This window comes from Python bivittatus, unplaced genomic scaffold, assembly GCF_059951505.1.
Source record: "Python bivittatus isolate LINGU-HERP-01145 unplaced genomic scaffold, Pbiv_v1 ctg000980_np1212, whole genome shotgun sequence".
In the NCBI taxonomy this organism is placed as follows: domain Eukaryota; kingdom Metazoa; phylum Chordata; class Lepidosauria; order Squamata; family Pythonidae; genus Python; species Python bivittatus.
The window spans coordinates 12,689,911-12,701,721 of NW_028277125.1; the positions used below are offsets into that span (position 1 = coordinate 12,689,911).

Consider the following 11,811-nt stretch of genomic DNA (forward strand, 5'->3'; position numbering starts at 1 on the left):
CAACCAGAGTTTCTTGGGCAGATGGGTGGCCATATAAATTGGATAAAAATGAATATAGATGACACCTAACCACAAAACCCCTGATAATCTCGAGTCCAATGGCTTCATATGGTTGTTAAATAATGGGGACAAAATTAGTGCAGAGTCAACCAATAATACTCTTCAAGGACCTGCAAGAGGGGTAAAATCACTGCAGTGCTGTGCTCCCAATCCCCAAATGCAGATATAGTCCAAGATACTGCTGTATCCTATAGTGTAGTATATAAAGCCACTAGGACATCAAGGAGGGTCAACAGTCTGACTCTCTCCACTAGGGTGTCACTTATCAGATTGATAACTAATTCTGTCCTAAAATAAGGCCTAAATTCAAATTGAAAAAGATTGAGATAATCAGGGTCTTTCCAAAAACATCTCACAAATACTACTGTGCCTGCATATTTTGTCCTCCAAAAGAGGTATTTATGACAGGGTAAGAGTTAGTGGAATTATTAGGGTCCAGCTTCTTGATGAACCTCTCCCTGCATGCCTCCCTCCCCTCCCCCAGTTTCATCTTCTGAGGTTCAAAATTGAATCTTTCAATTGACAAATAGGCAAAGATTACATTCTGTATGGGGGACTGCTGTGCTAGCCCCTTTTCACAACTATAAATAACTCCATATCCCTAATGACTGGCTTAATTCCACTATTCCTCCAATATACAAAATAAGTGATAAAAGTGGTCCTACAAGTTACCACCCAATTACTGTTTTATCCATAATCAGCAAATTACATTACAAGCACTTGGCCTCGATGTCCTTTGAGAACATCTTAGTATTGTAGCTCTGGTTGCTCTACTATGGACCAATGCGTTATATTACACCATATAACTGAGAAATATTACAGTTTGCCTAACGGTGCCCTTTATATTGCCTTTATAGACTTAAGGGCAAGTTTTGATTCAATACCATGTGAAAGACTGGATGAAATAAGCTGCTACTTCAATCAGTTGAGATCTCCTTAAACTAATTTTAAACATCATGTACTACCATCCAAATCAAGGGTAACTGCCTAGGCAACTTAACTGAATTTATCTTTATTTGCAAAGTACCAAATTAGGCTGTATCTTTGCCCCACTGTTGTTTAACTCTTATATTAATGACATTGTTGAGGTTTTTGCCAAGCCAGAATTCCATCCTCCATCCTTTATCCATCGCCCTATTTCTATTTTTCTTTCTGTTGATGTGGCCATTTTGTCTGTTACCCAATAGGTCTCCAAAGATGTCTTAAAGCTTTATTGCTTTATCATACTAGAGAATACTTTGAAATCAACTACTCCAAAACAAAGGTCCTGATAGTCTTTAGGAAGAGGTTTAAGTCCCCAGCTAGCTGGACAATTAATGATAAGCTTATTGAGCAGGCTAAATCTTTTAAGTACTTGGCTGTTCAATTTCAATCTCCTACCAGTTGGTCAATTTAAGTAAGAGAGCTGCTTATAAGAGCCCCAAAAGCATCTCTTCCAATTGTTAAATTTGCAAGCCAATTTGTAAATAACTGTTCCTGGTAGCAATTAAATTATTTAAAGCAAAGTTTGGGATATGATACTACATGGTGCTCAGGTGGGTATCTATAAGGAGACCCTAAGCTTAGTCATTCAATTCCACTTTGCAAAGATGTATTCACCATTCTCTGAATAAAGCCAGTCAAGCCCTCAGTTACTTTTGGTTAGCTCAAATAAGCCATTATGGGCAGGAGTTAGGAGACAATGGTAGGAATCGGTCTGGAAAGCCAGTGTCATGAAGAGTTGGAGGATCAAGGAGATCCAAATTCAAGTCCACCCACAGCTTTGGAAACTCACTGGGCCAAGAAATAATAAGGAATGAAAGAGAAACACCTTTCTACATTGGCAAGACTTCAGTAATGAAGTTTGTCCCATAACAGAAACTAGCGTGTGAGGCAGAAATGGAACAAATCTATCTTTTTGTAACGCTTGTCACATATTATGGAGGGAAGCAGAGACAGCAAAGGAATGAAGCAGCCATTAAAAGATAAAAGAAACAGTAAGCAAAATCTCAGCCCTGGGAAAGTAGTAAGCATAAGAAAGATACTCAAAATAACCCCAATGCTACGTGGAATAAGAGGGGGGCCGAAGGAAACTCTGTCAGGTTTCAAACTTCTGTTATTATACCCTAAAGCAATAAAGCAGAGTTCCAATAGTCCTTGAAGTGTCTGATTCTTGACCTGACTTATCTCAAAGGGCTCACAGCTATAAATGGTAAAGATGCACTCAAGTTGAATTTGATTCCTGGTGACTACATGGATACAACTATACACTTCCACCACCAACAGAGGTCATCCCAAAACCAACCCTGCTTAGCTTTAAAGCCAATACAAGATCAAGCATGTGCCACTACCTGAGGAGATGGTAAGGTCAAATAGAGTAATTAAAACAAAAACAAAACCATTGTTTGAAATGTTGACGATAAAGATGAATGAGAAGTTGGTTCAATCCAAAGTTCTTAATGAGCTGATTTACATCTCTGAACTTTCAGGACAATTAAAAACACATGTACTGAAATCTGTTCTCTTCAGAAAGTTGTGACATGATTTACAACTCAAAAAACATGTATATTTAGAGGTAGGTAGGTAGGTAGGTAGGTAGGTAGGTAGGTAGGTAGATAGATAGATAGATAGATAGATAGATAGACAGACAGACAGACAGACAGACAGACAGACAGATAGATAGATAGAATGGCAGTGTAAGCACAAACTTTGATAAACTGCGCAGGCTAGGAAAAATGTCTTCAAAAATACAAACATTGAGAAAAGGGTAGGAAAAGTCATTTGAATTTTCTGACAGGTTTATTCTGGCTGGATTTTTAAAATGATTCAAAAATAAGCTGAATAGGACTTGTGGGTAAAAATTAAATACTGAGTGAAAGCAAAGGTATTAAGACTTACCCATCCTTATTCAGGAAACTACTTCAAATTTGGATACTGAATATAATTATTATTGTGGCTGGTGTGGGTCTTCCGGGCTGTGTGGCCGTGTTCTTGAAGTTTTGTTTCCTAACATTTCGCCAGCACCTGTGACCGGCATCTTCAGAGTGCAGGAGCCCAGACAGGAGCACTCTGTGTTTCCTAACGTTTCGCCAGCACTCTGAAGATGCCGGTCACAGGTGCTGGCGAAACGTTAGGAAATAAAACTTCAAGAACACGGCCACACAGCCCGGAAGACCCACACCAGCCATCGTATGCCGACCGTGAAAGCCTTCGACAATACATAATTATTATTTATTATTATTTATTTGACTTGTCCCCGCCCATCTCCCCACAACGGGGGACTCTGGGCGGCTTACAACAAACTAAAATCGGCAATACATAATTAAAAGATTATAAAACCAAAGTACAAAGAGAAAGAGAAAGAGAAAGAGAAAGATAATTCCCAACACAAGTGCAGCCATTGCTTTTCTTTCAGCGCACCTTCCTTTAATCTTACTTTTGAATGGGAGCTACTGTTAGCCCTTGTCAAACACATTTGAAAAGTCATTCTCTTTGCTCTTTTGGCCAACTTCTGCATAATATCCCTGTGCAATCAGCCTTCTCCAATCACTGCCTTGTGATCTTAAAAGCTCAGAACACAAAAATGTCAGCATCACTTAGCAATCTGGAATGACCCAGGCATATTTCATTTATCTCAATGACCTTCTTCTTCTGCTTGACTATGACTGCTAAAAATCCTCTCCAGAGAGAAGTGAAGAATTCATACAAGACACCTAACAGCTTATCTGACTTCACCTTTCAACTTGATTTCTGTTCTGGTTGTCAACCTTAAATGTCAAGAAGTGTTTTAGTGATTCTTATTCACAGTCCTTCCATTTCTTCCTAATTCTGCTCATATTTTCCACCAAGTGAAAGGTTCTTCTAGGAGTCTGCTAGAGGTATATACAAATGGATATAGCTAAAAACAGAAATATGTTTCCAATAACTTGTTTGCTAAAATACTAAGAGCCCCTAGTTCAGTTCAATTTCTGAAGCTTTAGCAGATCTGGTTCCTAGCTTTATGGAACTGAAGAATACAAACCTTCTCTAAAAAGTTAAGAAAATGCTTCACTACTAAAACAATCCATCCACCCACCCACCCATCCATCCATTCCAGTGCTGTGTACTCCAAATGGCAGCGGTTCTCCACAGACTGAACCTAGAACTTTCTGTTGTAGTATGAGCTATGGTGGGAGGACTGTTGACAGGTGCTGCTAGATGGACTCTGTGCTTCAGCCACTCTGTTATATGAATGATTAGGGCAGAAGCACATGTACACAACAGCTGCAAGCAGCCAACGGAAGCCCCTGACCCATTGTCATTATGGTCACTGCTGCACCTTCAGGGCTTGTGTGTGGGGAAGATGGAAAACACTACTTTAACAATGCACCAGATAAATAAGAGTCTGGGAAGTCTCAGCTATGGACTAGGTATCAGAAGAAAGCATCCGGAGGTGTCCATAGGAAGGGTCAAGAGTCCACTGATGACAAATGCATTGCAACTCAATTTTTTCCCCTTATGTACTGTGTGCAACATCACAAATTCAAAAGGGCAGAGTTTGCATTATGATTGTCATGACCAGCTCAGACTCAGAAACTGGCACCAAGCAGTCTGCTCTGGACGTCAAGATGGAATAAGCAATCTAGCACATGAGGCTGATTCCATCAGCAATCATCAAAAGCAGATGCACCCATGCACCCCACCCTTGAACATGCCATACTTTATGCCCTTCCCCAGCAAGGGCATTCCTCCCCTTGATTGGCTCCCACCTAGAAAAGGCTCCACTTAACAGCCGCTGTTAGCCAACAGTGTTAGTTAGCCTTTGGGAACAACCATGCTACCTGAACTCCATATAGGCAAAGCAACCTCTTGTCTCCTGAAACCCTGCCACTTTGAACCTTGACTGATGACCTATCCGAAACACTTTTGTACAGTACCTGTAGAGAGAACATTACCTTGACAGAGATGGGCCAGATCCATTACCAAAGCAACAAGGAGAAAAACATGGCTTAAGTCCAAAAAATAGAAGTATGCATAAGCAGCTCACACAGACACCTCCCTAACTCACATGGGTGTAAGAAGAGGAGGCAGCACAGCACACTCAGACTTGCAAGATTCTGTTATAGCCATTCTCAATAAAAGGCTCCAATGCTGGGAAAGGTGGAAGGAAAAAGAAGAAGAGGATGTCCACCAGCAAGGTAGACAGACTCAGTTACAGTGATTAGTGCACCATTGGAAAACCTGGAAGACCAGATTAAGGACAGATTGTCATGGAGAAAATCTATGTATGTGGTTTCTAGGAGTCGAAAACAACTTTATGGTACACAATCAAAGTAGTCTTAGTCTGCCTGTGGAGTTGATTCTTGGTCTGGTCTACTGGTGGGACTGACAGTACATGACCTAAGAACACTTCCATCAGTTGCTTTGGACTCTCGCTGTTTGGAGCTTGTTTGCCAGCCAGCTGGAACTTTGCTGAGGCACGTGCTGGTTCCACACACATTCTGCCTGCCATTGCCTGTACTTGCTTTAACCAGAAATAAAGCCTTCGCTGTGTGCATGTGTGTGTAGTTGGCTTGGAAAAGGACAATGCTGTCATGACCCACATTTTGTCACTTTAGCATTATCATGGTTAGGAAAAGATGCCCATACTCTAGTAGTAGAAATTGAGGCTATACCAATGGTGTCTTCACTGCAATAGAAAACATTTCTATTCATATAATTTGAGGAACCTATATTTTCATATATGCCTCCTCCCATCAACTTAGAATCCCCCAAACTGTTACTGAAAGTTGGGGAGCCTTTTGCAACAGAATAGACTATGTAATAATTATCTGTGGAAGGTAAACGGCTTGGGGTAAGTAATAGACTCAAATTGTATAAACAGGAATATTTTCTGACACATCGAGTTAACCAGTGAGTAGCACAGAGTCTGACATTTGCAAGCAAGAAAATCATTACTTTGTCACAATAAATAAATAAATGCTAAGCCTACTTTTTTCATTCCTTCCATTTTTTAACTTCCTTTAAGCACAGCATGAAGCAACAGGATAACAAGAGTCCTTGAGAGTAATGTATTGAAATGCAGCTCAGAGTGGATTCACACAAACATGCCTGCCTCTTGATTGCTTTTCAGTACTGTACACAGGATGACTGGCATCCAGAAGTGTGTACTGCCCCTGAAGAACATTGGCTAGGTTCAAACAACACAGTAAATCCAGGTTAAGAAAACACAATTGCCATGCTCACACAATACACCCTGCCCGTTCAAATAAGATATATTATGACTTAATAGGGTGGTTCGCTTGATGAAATACACTAAGACAATGGCTTATTCCACAATATGCTGAACCCAATCCCAATTTAGCCTAGCCTGCTGTGTAAACTCAGCCATCGTGAGACATAATGAACATGGTGTTTGGATTAATGGCCCAGGAAAAAATAATGAATAGGAAGCATGAAGCATGAAGCAAAAATCAAAATTGGGTGCAGCTACAGGAGGAAACAATTCAAGCCATAATGCTATTAAAAGGCCATGTTCCTACTGCTATTCTGCAGTTTGCTGGAGGAAAAAAACCTCAGGATGGGGCTCTACAAGCACATTATAGAATAAGGCATCAAAAACATACAAGAGCACACTTTTGGAAAGCCTTAATATGAGAGGGCACCTTTAGTATATTATCTCTTTAAAACTAAACACAAATCTGAGGAAAAACATGTCTAAATATTGTAACTTTATACTTTTTCTCATAAACATACTGTTGCATTAATATAGAAGCATACTGGAATCTAGGAGTACATCCTTAATAACAGGGTGGAGAGTAAAATACTCCACATCAGTTTTGAATGTTTTTGATGATAACCATGAAAGAACGATGAATTTACTCCTACAAAAGGCCTTGGTTGTGGCAAAGATCGTCCAGGCGCACAGAACTGGAATCAGTGTCCACACAACCAATGAAGGAGTGGTTGATTGGTAATCGTTTGTTTATCTCTGCAAGTTTAGCTGAAAAGAGTTAGAATTATTATTCTACTCTGGGGACCTGCAATTCATACCTATTATATATAAAGGGAGCCAAACAATGCAGAGACTGATCTCCTTCCCCAGAAAAACAAGGATTCAATCTCTGTTCATGCAGGCAATGTCCCAAAGGTCTGGCTGTGGGAATTACTCTTAAATGGGGAGAGGGGACGAGTGCTAAGAACAAGATTTGGAACAGGCATTTGTTTCTTCTGCAAACCTTCAGCACATTCATTCCTATGAAATAATATTCCTGGAAAATATACACTTGCACTTCCTAGACCTTTATTTCAACAGGTATACTAGTTGTGCTTGGTCTAAGAAGTGCAATGTGAATGTTCTTTTGCATTGCATAAAGAATCTTTGCCGTGCAATTCAGGGAAAGAGGTGAATGATTTTAAAAGCTTCATATAGGTACTATTTGAGCACCCTCACACGCTCCAAAATACTTTTTTGCCTTTGAATATCAAATGCCGCACAGCCCTGTTTTAGTTGGTATCAAACTTGGTGGGGGAGGAAGGTTATGGTTTGTTTCTTTTTGCGGTGAAACATATTGTATCTTAGGTTGCTTGGGTTAGTTTGTGCACCACAAGTTTCCTTGTGAACCCAGAACAAAATCAGTTAATTGAATCAGGCTCTGTCTAGTGTATGTACACATCCAAAAAGGAAGCAAAAAACATACAGTGCAACAGATAAACCTTCCCCATTGGAGCTGTTAAGCTGCCTCGAGTCATAGGAGCTCCATCATTTGGAGGTTTTCAAGCAAAGGTTGGACAACCATTTGTCTGTTGTATATGAAGATTCTTATCCTGGGCAAGCAGACGGACTAAAAAGTCTCCAAGATTCATCCTGTTTCTGTAATCTGGTACCCTCCAGATGTGTTGGACTGCAACTGCTACACTGTCTGGGAATACTGGAAATTGTGGTCCAACACATCTGGAGGGCACCAGGTTGGAGAAGTTTAACCTAGTCTATAATATTTGCTGCGTCACAAGAGGTGGGGCAGGCTATTAATCTACCTAGGAGAGAAAAAGTGGAAGACGGTTCAATTTGTCTATATTTGCAACAAAATCTTTAATGTAAAAGGCTACATTATCAATTTACCATTAATTGCATATAGATTTAGAAACGGCATCCCAAACACGTTGAAAACAAATAATTAAATACTTTTCTGGATGAGTCACTGAAGGCAATGAGGTTAAGAAATAAAGTGAAAATCATTATGACAAAGCCACCAATCATATTACCATGAAGCCTATTTGCAGGTTGCCAGCTATACTGTCACATTTTAATGAATGCAGGACCGCATTAAAATCCAGTAATAAAAAAAAAAGGAAATCATGCCATATTTAAAATATGCCTTTGTGTAGGATGAATCACATTTATTTGCATTATGCAGATTAATAGGTCAGACCAATTAATTCCCAGTTTTCTCAGAATTTAATACAGCATGAAACAGAATCAAGCAAGCTACATGGCAAGTTGGGATCAGTGGCAAACAAATTTGGCAGTAAATCACGTTCTGGACGCTGCAGCATTCAAGAGGAAGATCTGGCAATCTTAGGTGCTCTTATTAAGGAGTAGCTTCAACTGAACTCAGAGATGAGTATTTACTTTCTGAATAAACTTGCACTGGACTAGAAGCCTTGCTATTCCAATAGACATCATTAAACCATTCTATGGACAGAAATTTTATCAACCTGAGCTTATGAACCACACTTATGAGACTTTTTCAATCACAAGGAAATGCTACTCCAAGCCCATTACAACTAGGTGCAACAGCTTACCCACACATACTAGGTGATCCTACTCCACATCTTAATCAGAAAACTGGGTCAACTAAGTAAACCAACTCTTCTTGGTTTCTGTGGGCCTTATTCTGTACACAACCCCAAAGCACGTTCCTGTGGAGATCTGTTTTCTTCAGAATTGGGTGCTAATTCCTTATATGCTAACGGACATAAAGTTACTCCCAACTAAATTTCCTTAAGGGTGTAGCTGTATTGCATGCTCCTAAAAAGGTATTGCTGAGGTCAGTTGGACTTACAGCTTAATAAAGCTGCTGCTGACCCATTAAATCCAGTATAGGGTTTATTTCTGAATAGTCATAAACTCAGGCCAGAAATCTTATATTAGTTTTATATAAATTAAATATGTCCGTGTGATAATCTCATCCACACTTGACATAACCATGTTTTGTACTGACACATTCAATCATAAACTAGCCAGAGATTTGTACAACACCAAATGTTAAATTCTTGTTGGCTACTTAACAGTTCAATGCGTCATGCAAAGAGTAAATTGCATTTGACAAAAGGTACAGTAAGCCATGGCTTAACTAGAGATTAAATAAACCACAATTGCTTGGGTTCCCATAACCCACTAAATCATAAAACATGGCTAGCAAATCACCACTAACAACCTCCCAATACATCAAACCCAAAGCAATTAAGTCCTATTGTAGTTTGGCATGTTGAATGAACCCAACCTAGAACTGGTCATGTGCAATCAGAATCTATATAAACGTGCTCAGAAGCAAGATCTGAGCCGATCGCACAGTTGCCAAACCAAGAACCTAACCAGTGAGAGCCCCCCCAGGAACTTTTTTTCTGCAGCTCCTGTAAAGATGAAACCTGGACATTGGCATGGCCCAGGTTCAAAACGGTTGGTTAAACAAACAAAACCCACACAGAGGAATTATGTGTTTTAGCTGAGTGATGAATTGCACACTATTGTGTATGAATTGCATGCTAATTTGGGAATTGTATGCTCCTTTGAGTTGACTTTGGGGTGTCAGATGTCTTGTTAAATAAATAAATAGCAAAGACATGGCTGCCTTTTTTTTCCTTCTATAGTACCTAATTATTTGCCTGTACCACAGTAGGTGGCAGCACTGACCCAACTTAGCTCAAGAAACTGAGTAGCATCAGCCTTGCTTAACACTTCGATGGGAGACCACCAAGAAACCCCAGGATTTAAATTAAACTGGGACGTTGAAAGAAATCCTGGAAGAATCCAGTGGCCAACTGCTTCTGAACTATTGCTAAGCCTACCCTGATTAAACCTCTCACCGAGAAACATCTGTATTTTTTAAGCCTACGCTCAGCCGAGCCTGCAGCCGGGGGGCCTTGTAGGGAAACGGAACTGAACCCGCGCAAAGCCAAGCGCAGTTCAGCTGAGCGGGCTCTTTTCCTCACAACCGCGCCCGGGTTCGGCCAACGGCTTCAGCTAATCCCAGCGCCAATTCTATGTTCCTGGCGAGCGCCTGCGGGCCGACTTAGGCCAGAAGTCGCGGCATGGGCTTTTACGTAGCCTTTCCCAAACTTCTGTGCCACGCTGGACAATTCCCGTCCCGCTGACCGGATCCGGCAGGAGCCGTAGACCAAGGCGGCGGCGGCGGCAGGGTGGCAAGTCGCGCACGGCTGTAGGACACATTTTAAATCAGAAGCAGTTTGTTCAAGTCGGGGGTGGGCGGTGCTCTGCATTCTCCTGATACGTCCACATTCAACCGGGGCTTCAACCCCGCTCTCTTATCACTCTTCGCCCAGAGCCTCCCTCTGCCCCGAAGAGTTCCGCCGCCTGCACGGGGGTCTAAGAGCCTCCACCGTCTCGCCTTTCCTCCTTCTCGTGACGTGAAACGGCCGGGCCAGCCCTTTCGAGCCGCTCGAGAGGAAAGGGAGGACGACCCTCCCCGACTGTGCGAAGCCCCGGGCTGGGGATGCTTCTCTAAGTAACTGTACGGCTGCCTTGGAAGAGCGGCAGCAGCGTCGCGCGCCCTCCTGCTGACCTGGTCCCGGAACGTCGCGCGCCGCTGCCGCGTAGCCCTCACGAGCCAGCGAGCGAGTGAGTGCGCGCGCGCCTCGCCTGGAGTTCTTCCAACTTTTTGCCCACCAGCTGGGTCTGCCGGTCTTCCCTCCCCCGCCCCGCTCCCATCCCATCCCTCGGGATCGGCCGCGTTTACCTTAAAAAGGAAGGCGGCCGGGCGCTGTACGGCGGCACTGGGCCCTCCAGGGGGGAGAGGAAGGGGGTTTCAGCAGCCGTAAAGCGGAGAGAAGCGCTTTTCTCTTGCTCGCCCTCCCGCCGCCCCACCCCCTGTGGCTGCTGTGTGCTTATTACAAAGGATCAATTGCCCGGTTTGGCAGGAGCAGCCTAGCGGGGCGAGAGGCAGAACAGCGGCGGGGAGTTTCCGCAGCGAACTGGGAGAAGGGCAGAGCTGAAAAAGAGGGAGGGAAACGGTTTTCGGAGCAAAGCTAGGCCGGAACGAGGGAAAGACGCCACAAGTAGCCATGGTGTCTCGAGGCTCCTGAAAATTGAAAGCGTCGACTCTGGCGCGGGAGCTTTCGGGGACTTCCTCAGAGGCAGGCCGGCCGGCCGGGCGGGATGCGTACGATGCATGAAAAGTCAGCTCGTCAAAACCAAATTGAGTGCAAAACTCTTGCATCTCGTCATCTGTGGGCTATCTGTAGCCCTGAGGAAGGAAGACATTTGGGAACCAGAAAGCTGAAGGGTTTGAAAGAGGATTGACGAGAAGGGAGAAAATGGGGGAGGGGGGGGAATGCTGGAGAAAAGTGCTAAAAAAAAAAAGTTAAAAGAATGCTTTCAACTGGCTGACAAGCGTGATAACCAAATAACGATCATTTCAATCCAGTTTCTGCCAACCTAATATCCAGGAGTGCAATTCTCATAACTCCTGAGATTAGGGAAGTTGAAATCCAAATCTTTCTAAAGGTAGCAATTTTGGGAAATAGGAGTTAAACAGTTCCACTCGACACATG

The 11,811-nt window shown here is 42.5% G+C and overlaps 1 protein-coding gene and 1 pseudogene across 1 annotated transcript in view; both read right to left on the reverse strand.

Moving 5' to 3' along the window:
• Positions 1-11,063, reverse strand: part of NAALADL2 (N-acetylated alpha-linked acidic dipeptidase like 2) — a 774,686-nt gene extending 763,623 nt beyond the window's left edge. Inside the window, exon 1 of the mRNA XM_088131936.1 lies at positions 10,998-11,063. The gene's annotated coding sequence lies outside the window, so the exon portion shown is untranslated. The remainder of the gene's footprint in view (positions 1-10,997) is intronic.
• Positions 1-11,477, reverse strand: part of LOC148213541 (uncharacterized) — a 154,473-nt pseudogene extending 142,996 nt beyond the window's left edge.
• Positions 11,478-11,811: the final 334 nt, after the last annotated feature.